Raw genomic sequence first — 10,587 nt, forward strand, 5'->3', positions numbered from 1 at the left:
GCTAACTTGCAGGATTCCGTCAACTCTAAGCCCCTCAAGGTGGGCATTGCCGAGGAGCCCCATCGTCAACCATCTCTCCAATCGAAGACTAGAGCAACATGCAGGCTTCGGCACCCCCGTTGGAGAAGGCGCAATCGAAGTACATCATCCATAGGTCGCAAACTTCATTCATAGAATATTACTATCTTAAATAATAATCGTAAGTACCACTTATAGCATTTATAATATGTCATCTAAATATAAGAATATTGTTAAGCACCCACTTAAATATACGAGTCACATATACATGATCCGGAAAGACGCGCTCAGCTTCCACTCAAAATATTTACCAATGTACACTCAACTTTAGGTATATGATCCAATGCCGGTGAAGTTTTGGGCAAATAAGCAACTTTCTCTTCTAGAGAAAAGAGCTCCATTTTGTGAGTGAGGCTAGGAGGAAAATACCCTCCCAGGTATATTGCTATATCATTGCAAAACATCAATTTCATCCAAAATAATAGCAAAGAAAAGAAAAACCCAATTACAGAAGAAAATCAAAGAACAAAAATATGAATAACTGAACAAAAATTATCAAGAAGAAGAAAAGAAAAATGGTACTTCTCCGCATAGTTCAGTACTATTTGGCGGCGTAAGCTAACCGGAGTGATGCATACTTTCTTGCTAGCCGATCTTGTCGAGGCTGTCGGCGACGGTCTTCATCTTGGGCCGGAGCTCTGGATCAACCTCGGTGCATGCGAGCGCGACGTGGAATGCGGCAACCAGCTCCTTCTTGGGTAGCGTCGGCGCCTCCCGCAGCAGCGCCGGGTCCACCATCTCCGCCACGGGCCGCGCGTCCTCCTCGAACCCGCGCCGCACCCACCTCACCACCTCCGGCACGGCCCCGTGCTCCCCGCTCCCGGACCGGTCAGTTGTTGTCGTCGACGGCCCCGAGAACGACGCCGACGTGGACGGCGACGCGTGGTCTGCCGGACCGCGCCCAGTCAGCAGCTCCAGCAGGATCACCCCGAAGGAGAACACGTCCCACTTCTGCGCCGGCCGCGTCCCCGTAGAGCGCGCTTCCGGCGCCCGGTAGCCACTCACCGGTGCCGGCGCCGGCTTAGTGTATGGGATGGCGCCGCCGAGGAGGCTTCCCGAGGGTGGCGGCGGAGGGTAGAGCGTGCCATCGGGGGCGCATCCGGCGATGGTGAGGAGACGGACGAGGCCGAAGTCGGCGACGCGGGGGGAGAAGTCGGCGTCGAGGAGGATGTTGGAAGGCTTGACCTCTCCGTGCACAAACCGCCGGGGGCTGCACTCGTGGAGGTACGCCAGGCCGCGCGCCGCGCCCTTCGCGATCTTCAGCCGCGCCGACCACGACAGCACTGCTTCACCGGGGCGAACTGCAGTGTCAAGGTAGTAAAAGTCAAATAATCAACCTTTCTATTCAGACGAACATCTAAGCTGCCTTTAGAATAAGCAAATAAATAAGGGTTTTGCTAGTTTCAGCTAACTGAGAACTAAGTTACACTATTAGATTTGCTTTGTAATTTGTGTTAGTTATCAGTTACAGCATGATTTGTAAATGAGATTTTATGATATATCATCTCACTGAAACGAAGTTAGTTCGAGATATAGCCACGTCCAATAAATAATTATTAACCTGCACGGGATAAACATGCACTGTATTTATTTTCGTGCAGAGAAACAAGAATTATGTGCGATACGGTTCGATGGATTCATCAATACATCATGTGCACGTAGAGGTACACCCAAATATTGATGGCCATTGGTTTTTAAGAAACTGGTCAGAAGCTTAGAGCATCTTCAATCACGTTCTCTTGACGGTGTCCAGCAAAAGTATCGAATCAACTGAATAGGATACGCCGCTTGGTTGTGAAACTTTGAAATACGATGAAAATAAAGTTTTCCTTCAAATCTTGTTTATATATTACACATTGAATTAAACGGCTACGAGTAGCCCGTATCCTACTCGCTGTCCTTCGGGGCGCTCGACGGCCTTGCTCCCTCGTCGCCGCCCTCCCTTTTCCGGTTCTCCTGCGCCCACCGCTCTTTCTGCGTCCCCGACGCAAGAGCTCGGCGTTCACGCGTCTCTTCATGGAGCCGGTGCCGTTCGGCCGCCATGAGGCGACGATTCCCCTCCTCAATGGGCGCGCGTTTGACGGAGATGCCGACGATGCGCCGCCACTGCTCCTCAAAGGCCTCGTCACGGGCAATACGTCATATTTTCCTCCTGGACATAGAGTCTTTCGTAAGACTCGAGAATTTCCCTTTGCTCCGTCGACTTCTATTCCAGATTCAGATCGTCGCTCAAGCTAACCAGGTCATCGTCACCCTTCTTCTCCTCCTTTGCCGCTTCCTCCACGGCCTCTTCCGCTTCCACCGCCACTTCCACCACTTCCGCCACGGCCTCGGCGGCCTTCTCCTCCTCTGCGTTAGCCAAGAATCCAGGTCGTCGGTAGTGGCGTACTCGTCGAACCTAGGCTCATCAAACTCGGGCTCGACGGGCGGGGAAGGTTCTTTTGCCGGGGGAGGGGGTGGCAGCAGGGGTGGAGACGAAGGTGGTGGTGCCGGCCTGCTACGACCGTTAAGACTGATCATGGCGTAGGTTGTGGCGTGGCGGCGCGTCATTTTCATGGGGACGATGGGGAAGAACTACTAGTGTCGCTGGAGAGGGGAGGGTGAGTTTTTATAGGCGAAGGCGGCGCGGGGAGAGCTAGAGAAATGGCGGGAAGCAGCGGGGAAAGAGCAGGAAGCAGTGGGGAAAGGGGGGGAAGAAGCAATGTCGCGGGTGGAGACATGTGGAGGAGTGGCAGCGTCGACAAGATGTCTCGATGTTGCCACCTCATAAACCTTAATGGCCATGAAGGAAAAGATGTGTCACTTCAATTCTGTATCGATGGCACATCTGGCTGCAGTCACATCTCCCCCGTATTGCGTTTGGCGCCCCCACAACAATCCCTGTGTAGCGGGGATGGGCTCGGGAAGCCGGACACTCTATTTGACCGTGCCTAGCCGAGAAACAGCCTATAGGGAGCGCGGTTGGGGCTGATCAATTTTCTAGTGCGCCTCAAATCACTGTGGGACTGTTTGGGAACAGGGCTGGAAATGCTCTTAGCCCATCACCTATCTATATAGTCCAAATTACAACAATCTAGGACCCATAGCCTTGTGAAAAATAGATTTAACCACTTCGTATGTTGCAAAAGCACATCTACATCTTAAAGTAAGCTCCATACGATTGAAAAAATAGAGAAGGAAACACTTTGGCCACCAGATTTGTAGTGAATATTACTATTTTATCATTTTTTCTACTGCATTTATAAAAACAATATTATTATACTAATTGTGTGTAGTTACAAGCTTGTGGGTTACCATTAAGATTTTGAGCTTGTAGATAGTTTATCGATGACCTATGTGTGTGGTTGTTAATAAATACTACTTTATCTGTAAAATACATAATGGATGCTCTTAGGGAATCTCTAACCGCCCGATGCAAATAGACCATGCCGATATGCAGGGAGCAAAACTCCAACCCAACGGCTCGATGCAAACAATTCAGCCTATTTGTGGTGACCCATTCAGAATTAAATTTGGGCATTGAATGCCTCGCCGCAAACACAACACGTATTGCGAGTGCGTATGCGGCTTAGTCGCGGCCCGTCCTTCTTAAGGGCAGTGGCATCGACCTGTCGCCACCCACACCATTGCCACACCCTAAACCCTAGAGCACAGGCATCACCCCTACACGACAACCATGAGCAAGGACCGTGGCCGCTCATGAAGCCCATACACGACCATGAGGCAGGGTCGCTGGCAGTGAAGCCTAGGAAACCGTGCAACCCTACAACAACATGACCCCTTGTGTGGGGGTGGAATGAGTCCACCTGCCCAACGGTTGGCTCCTCAGCAATTGATGGTGCCCATGCCATGGCAGGACCGAGAGCGGTGCCAGGAGATCACCCGCTGGTTGACCCTTCTTCCTACGGCGTCAGCTACTCAGCTCACCGATGTGGGACACATTAAGCCACTTTGAGTGGGAGCCTCGCCGCCGATCCTGGTTCCTTGGCGGAGACGAGTTCGACTACGGTGCTCCCCCAACACCGTACATAAAGGTGGAGGAGGGGGACAAAGAGGAGCCGCCGGCGCTCGAGCACGGCGACCAGGTCCTGGGAGAGGATGAACGGGTTGACACCAACAACTACCCAGGACAGCTCGTCTACTTGGCGGAGAAATCCAAGGAAGAGGGTACCGTGGACCAGGTCGTATACGGAGACGTACAACGTTGTGCCGGACTTGGAGTGCTTATTCCTAACAAGGTCCCTATCATGCATGATGCAGTCACTGCACGTTCCACTATTAGTTTTGGTTGTTCCCGTTCGTTGCTCACGGACAAACTATCGCCGCGTGCACACATTGGTTGGTTATGGCTTCCTCAGAGTACGCAAGGTTGTCAATATTTGTCCTGTCAAGGCCTAAGGGCATCTCCAGCAGCGCGACGCGTCCGTTTGCGTCACCGTGACCGGAAATGCATCTGGGACCTGTTCCAGCAGGGCGACGCAAAGTGACCGGGCTGTCCGCGGAGATGCAAACCTGGCCCAAATATGCGCCAGGTTTGCGTCTCGGCGGACGCTCGGCGGACGCGCAAAGTGTCCGCTCAGTCCTCGCGTGGGCCCGCCTGGCAGCGGCACAACTGCTTCGTCTTCCGCGGTATTACTTCTGGACGGCGTGCTGCAGCCTTTGCAGGAGCCGCGTTAATGGCGTGCCTCGGCTTCCGCGAGCGTGCGCAGCTAGTAGGTGTTGCACTGGCAGGTCATTGAAGGCGAGATGGCGTCGGAGCCTTAAAGGGACGCTGCCGGCGCCCATTTCCCCGACCAAAACCATTGGCAAAATCCCACAGTAGCCACCACACCGACGCCATGGGGAAGAAATGCTAGCCGTTCCGGAAGACGAAGAACGATCAGGAGGCTAGCGGCTCTCGTTCCGGCAAGAAAGCACGAGTTGGCCGGTACGTCCGCGTTGACCTCGCTCGGTAGCTATGGGAGGAAAACCGGCCGATACCATGGCCGTACGCGAACTTGCCGCGAGGGGGCTGGTACCTGAACTCGCGGCGCGTGCCGGTCCCCCCCGTGCCGCGCGAGGGCCGAGAGCGGCGGGACAAGGTGCGGCGCCGCCGCATGGTCTTGCCGCCGGATCTGCGGGAGGATCCGGCGTACGCGCTAAACTCCTACAACTGGATTTCCTTCGGGACGTGGGAGTTCAACGCGCGGCGCCGCGCTGCCTACCTCGCCGACGTAGACTACTTCGAGCGCGAGATCGCCACCGAAGAAGAAGAGAACGACCACGAGGATGCGGACGAGGACGGCGACGAGGACGAGGACGGCGACGTGACCATGCCACAGTACGACTACGACGACGGCGGACCGGCGTGGGATCCGGAGACCCAGCCGCCGGACATTTCAGAGGAGGAGGCCATTGCCATGGCACTGGCCAACAGCGAGCAGGACGAGCTCAACGAGCTCGCTTTGTGGGACGGGCTCGCAATCCAGCTCCGCGAGTCAGCGCTCGCGCAGGGGAGGTCGGCGACTCCTCCGGCCACGCCGACGCGTTCCAACGTCCGCGCTCCGCCTGCTGCTCCAGCGTGGGATCCCTGGCCACAGCCTCCTGCCCGTGCGGCGGTACCTCCTCCACCGCCGACGCCGCAGCTGATTGACCTCGTCAGCGACGACAACCACTAGACAGCGCCTATTTTAGCACCCTTTCTGGCTTTTTTATGTTTTATTATCATGTAAATTATGGCATATGAATGAAAAAAAAATTATGCGTCGTGCCGCTGGAGCCACCCGACGCAAACGGACACCCGGACACTTTCGACCATTTGGCCCGACGCAAACAGACACGACGCATCCGTTTGGACATCCGAAATGCGTCGCGCCGCTAAGATGTCCTAAAAGCCACGGAAAGCCGTGAAGCAACCTCAAGCACCAACCAGTGTACTACATTCATCATCGATCACAGGGTAATCAAAAGCGTCGATCATGGCTGCATGCGCGTCGCCGTGGCGTGCCTCCGCACTCTCAATTATCACCTCTCTGCGTCTGCTTTTGGGGAGAAGATCATTCTGTTCAGGCTACGACAGCGACAAATGTTCCAGGCCTTAAAAGGTCTTGCTTTTCCCCTTCCATGCTCAGGATGCTGGAAAGGCAAGCTTCCATTGTTATTCCCTTGTTTATTTGTCCCTCTGGTTTGTCCGTATCGTGTGCCAGCAGGGAGAAACCATTGGAGTGTGCATATACACCATAAACAAGCATTTTGGTGCGGCTTGGTTAATCGCTCTAGCTAAGTTATACTGCTAACAACCCACTCAGTTTCCGAAACATAAAGCAATGGCTTCTCTTGTTTGTTGAACTCGGGCCAAAAGCATGATGCAAAAGAACCTTTGCATGAGTGATGGTTGTCTATGCAAATTCAACATTACCTCCCATGCTACCATTATCATGACTGTGCGACTTTTAGCTGTAAAACCACCATACTTGGAGTTTGCTGTATGGAACTTTTTTTGACCCAAATGTATTGACAAGTTACATTTGTCTCCACCTTTAAAAAAAAGGAGAATTGGATGTTTAACCCAAAAGTTCACCACGCTTAGATCATCTACCCAATGTTGATTGTGCATTGGTAAAATACTCATAATTAGGATTAATTGTGTTTATGATCTACCCAAAAGAGGGTTTCTGTAAATGAGAAACTATAGTTAACATTGGCTATTGAGTAGAAATAAACATGCAGCAAGGAAGACCCTAGAGCACTGCAGTTCAGGAAAAAAATAATACAAGCAAGAATATGGCAGGATGAAGCAATATTCGAATTAGGTCGGCACCTACCTCAGGTCAGCATCTACCTCAGACTGAATCAACACTAATCGATTGTAGGAACTCGATATACAATAACATCAGAACGATCATAAGTAAGTTGGGGATCATCAGATCAGGGATGTATAGTCGGTTGGCGGCAATCAACTTTGAGTAGATGATTCAAACTCAAAGTTGATGAACTTTTTGGTATATAACCACTTCTCCCCTAGAAAAATATCCAGGCCAATTTCAGAAGAAGGTAACAAGTGGATGAGAAGTCAAGGACCATCAATCCATCAATCGACAACAAATGCCCCGGCACAAATGGCAGAATGTGGTCCATTCCAGATTCCAGTCCAGGGAATGTACAATCAACTTTGGAAGCTTTCGTTCTCTCGTTTGTCTTGAAGTGGATGACCGCGAGATAAAAATCATGTCTGCCTTTTGCTGTTTTGCATGGTCGACCGGAGATGAGATCGAATCGCCTGACCGGTCCGTCCGATCAAGACAAAGGAAGCCCACCCTTTCATGTGAGGCCTTGATCGCAGATAGCGATCCAAGCGTACTACTGTAATTTTCTACCGCACGTACACAACTACACAAGTTTATATTCCACTATGCAACTGTGTAGCTAAAATTGTATTGTTGAAAACATATATCATTATGAATCTAATGATATACTTTTGATGATATGTAACTCCTATTTTTTGTTCAAATTACCAGTTAAAGTTTTACTTCAAAATGGGTGGTGGACCTGTATAAAAATGGAGGAAGTGTGATTTTAAAATTGAAGTGTTCTCCAAAATTGGGGCAATTTCCAAATATTGAAAAAAGGTTTGGCCGTTTTTTTTTTTGCATAAAGTGATAGAGGAGAAAAACTTTGTTAGCCAAATATTCTGCTTTTAAAATACGTAAGAAATGGGTGTCACTGATTTTCAGTCGAAAATCTCAGTTATAACCTATGTTGCAACTTATAGCTAGTACGAATCACAACGCAATTCTATGATTTAGCAGCTAACCGAGAATTAAGCCAATTATCAGTTGTGAGAATTAGCTGAGACTGTTAAAACATACTCCGTACTCAGCTATTTATTAGCTAAAACACACATCAATCTCAATCTAGTAATTCCCAACATTCTAACATACACGATTTAAATGAATTTTCTTCAAATTATATTATGACTAGGAGCAGATAAGCTATTATTTCTAGAAAAAATGGGCAGGGTCACTAGTGTGCTTACCACGTAGCGCGGTGGCGAGGTTGCCATTGCCGACGAAGTCCGTGACGACGAGCTTCTCGTCGTGCGACCAGTAGTAGGCGCGCAGCCGCACCACGTTGGGGTGACGTACGCGCCCCATCGCCCGCGCCTCCGCCCTGAACTCCTTGCACCTCTCAGCTCCACCCCCGCCACCGCCCAGCCGCCGCACGGCCACCGGCGTCGAGCCGTTGCCCACCACCACCTTGTACACGATCCCCTTCCCGCCTTTCCCCAGAACATACGCCGACGACCGAAGCAGCTCGTCCAGCTCCATTCGGAATCCTCGGTCGATCGCCACCAGCTCCCCGTCGTTGCCGTTGTACTTGCTGTCTCCTCCTTCCTCGTCGTCGTCCGACGAGCCGTCAGAGTAACCCGTTCCACCTCTGCCGCGGCGTCCCCAAATGCAGCCGCAGAGTGCCTTGTTCCGATCATCATCGTCGCCGTCTTGTGCGATGGCACGGCCGCGGCGGCCTTCCCTCCTGTCCTTGAGTTTCCAGTATACGTACACCAGGATGATGCCGACGAGGGCGACGCCCGCGGCGTCGGCGACGGCGATGAGAGCTATCAAGCTTGTTTTGATCGGATGGTGCTGGCCGTCCTGCGAAACAGAGGAGGCTGTTGATGGACTGGTGTTCTGTGGCGGCGGTGACTGCGTCGGCGGCGGGACGGCATGGCACGCGACTTGGAGCGGGAAGCCGCAGAGAGCGGGGTTGTTGAGGAAGGCTGTGGGGCCCTGACTGGCAAGGGATCCCGTCTGCGGGATGGCGCCTGAGAGGTTGTTGAAGCGGAGGTCGAGCGTGACGGTCGCCGGTAGGCGGCCGAGCTCCGGTGGCACGATGCCGGAGAACTGGTTGTGCGAGACGTTGAGCGTGCCGGAGAGCTTGGGGAGCTGGCCGAGGTCCGGCGGGATGGAGCCGTTGAAGTCATTGGAGGAGAGGTCGAGCTGCTGCAGGTTGGACATCTCCGGCCAGATGCCTGCTGGCACCTCGCCGGAGAAGGTGTTCTTGGCGAGAATCAGCCGCTGCAAGCTACGGCAGTTCCGCATGTCGAGGGGCAGCTCGCCCGAGAGCGAGTTCCGGGAGACGTCGAGGTTCTGCAGCCGCGGGAGGTCGCAGAGTGCCACGGGGAGCTTGCCGGTGAGCGCGTTGTTGTAAAGGAAGAGGGAGTGGAGCGAGGAGGCTGGAGGCATTGGAGAGCGCGGCAGGGATGGCGCCGGTGAGGCGGTTGTCGTGAAGGTTCAGCCGGCGGAGGAAGAGCAGCGAGCCGAGCTCCGAAGGGATGTAGCCGGAGACGTTCTTCCCGGCCACGGCCACGCCGACCACGCGCGGCTGCGACGAGATGTTGGCACAGGTAACGCCCGGCCACCGGCACGGGTCAGCGTCTGACTCCGACCACTTGGAGAGCACCGACCACGGGTCGTCGGTCACCGCCGCCTTGAACGCCAGCAGCGCGAGGCCGTCGGCGGTGAGCGCCACGGCTGCCGGCGGTGCCAATAGGAGGAGCGGCAGGAGGAGGAGAATTGGGATTGGGATTGGGATTGTCCTCATTAGCAGAAGCACGCCTCTTCTGTAGTTCTGTCGGCTGTTGTTTCCAGGGAACGAAGTTTGTGTCAGGTAGCCACGGTTTAAACCCGGCAATTATATTCAACAGGTTCAAGTACTTGGAATTATAGCAAGTCGGGGGGCTCATTTCCCCCCTTCTCTTCTCTCACCCCGCTACAGTACCTGAGAAAGAACCTCTCCTTCCCGGGCCAAACCGAAGCTGACCTCGCCGGCGATGCCGGCCGAGGGAGGCGGAGGGGAGGCGGAGGGCTTCTCTCTTTAGATATTAGGGTTAGGTTTTGGCAAGTTGCCAGTAGTTTTTTTAGTTTAGGTGCAGCTCCGGATTGGTTCGGCGAGATCTGGAGTGTAGGGTTCTTCATCGCCTTGGTTCAGCTCCCCTGGCCGGAGCTGGGATCGGCGTCGAAGACCACTGCACGGTTGAATAAAATTGCTGGAAGCTTTCTCTTGCAGGTACAGCCTGGTTCTGCTGTGTTCCCCTCTCTGGCCGGCCGTGGTGGCGGGGGGATCTGGGCTTGCGTAGCAGCGGCTGTTCCGGCGACGGCGTACCGAGCTGCAACACCCTCTCCGGCCGGCCATGGAGGCGAGGGGAGGTGGTGCTGCGGTTCTCGTTCGCCCAAACCAACAAGGAGGTGGGCTGTTCTAAACTCTGATTTGCTGCATCCCTCCTCTCTTCTTCCTCTGGACGGCCGTGGTGGCGAGGGGAGATCTAGGAATCAGAGCCAGAACATCACTGGGATGCCATGAAGCTTGGTCTACGGCGGATCCCAAGCGTCGGCGACTTCCGCCGCCGCTTTCTTTGGCCAAGGGGGCCTCCCCGTACCTTGGCAGTTTCTGCTCCGAGGAGTATCAACTTCCTCCACGCTTTAGGGCTGTGGTGGAAGATCTGCAAGATCAGCTCGGTGATCCATCCTGGCG

The 10,587-nt window shown here is 53.5% G+C and overlaps 1 pseudogene; it reads right to left on the minus strand.

Moving 5' to 3' along the window:
- Positions 1–418: 418 nt before the first annotated feature.
- On the minus strand, positions 419–9,755 carry LOC127316702 (receptor protein kinase-like protein ZAR1; annotated as a pseudogene).
- Positions 9,756–10,587: the final 832 nt, after the last annotated feature.

The sequence above is a fragment of the Lolium perenne genome, chromosome 7 (genome assembly GCF_019359855.2).
Source record: "Lolium perenne isolate Kyuss_39 chromosome 7, Kyuss_2.0, whole genome shotgun sequence".
In the NCBI taxonomy this organism is placed as follows: domain Eukaryota; kingdom Viridiplantae; phylum Streptophyta; class Magnoliopsida; order Poales; family Poaceae; genus Lolium; species Lolium perenne.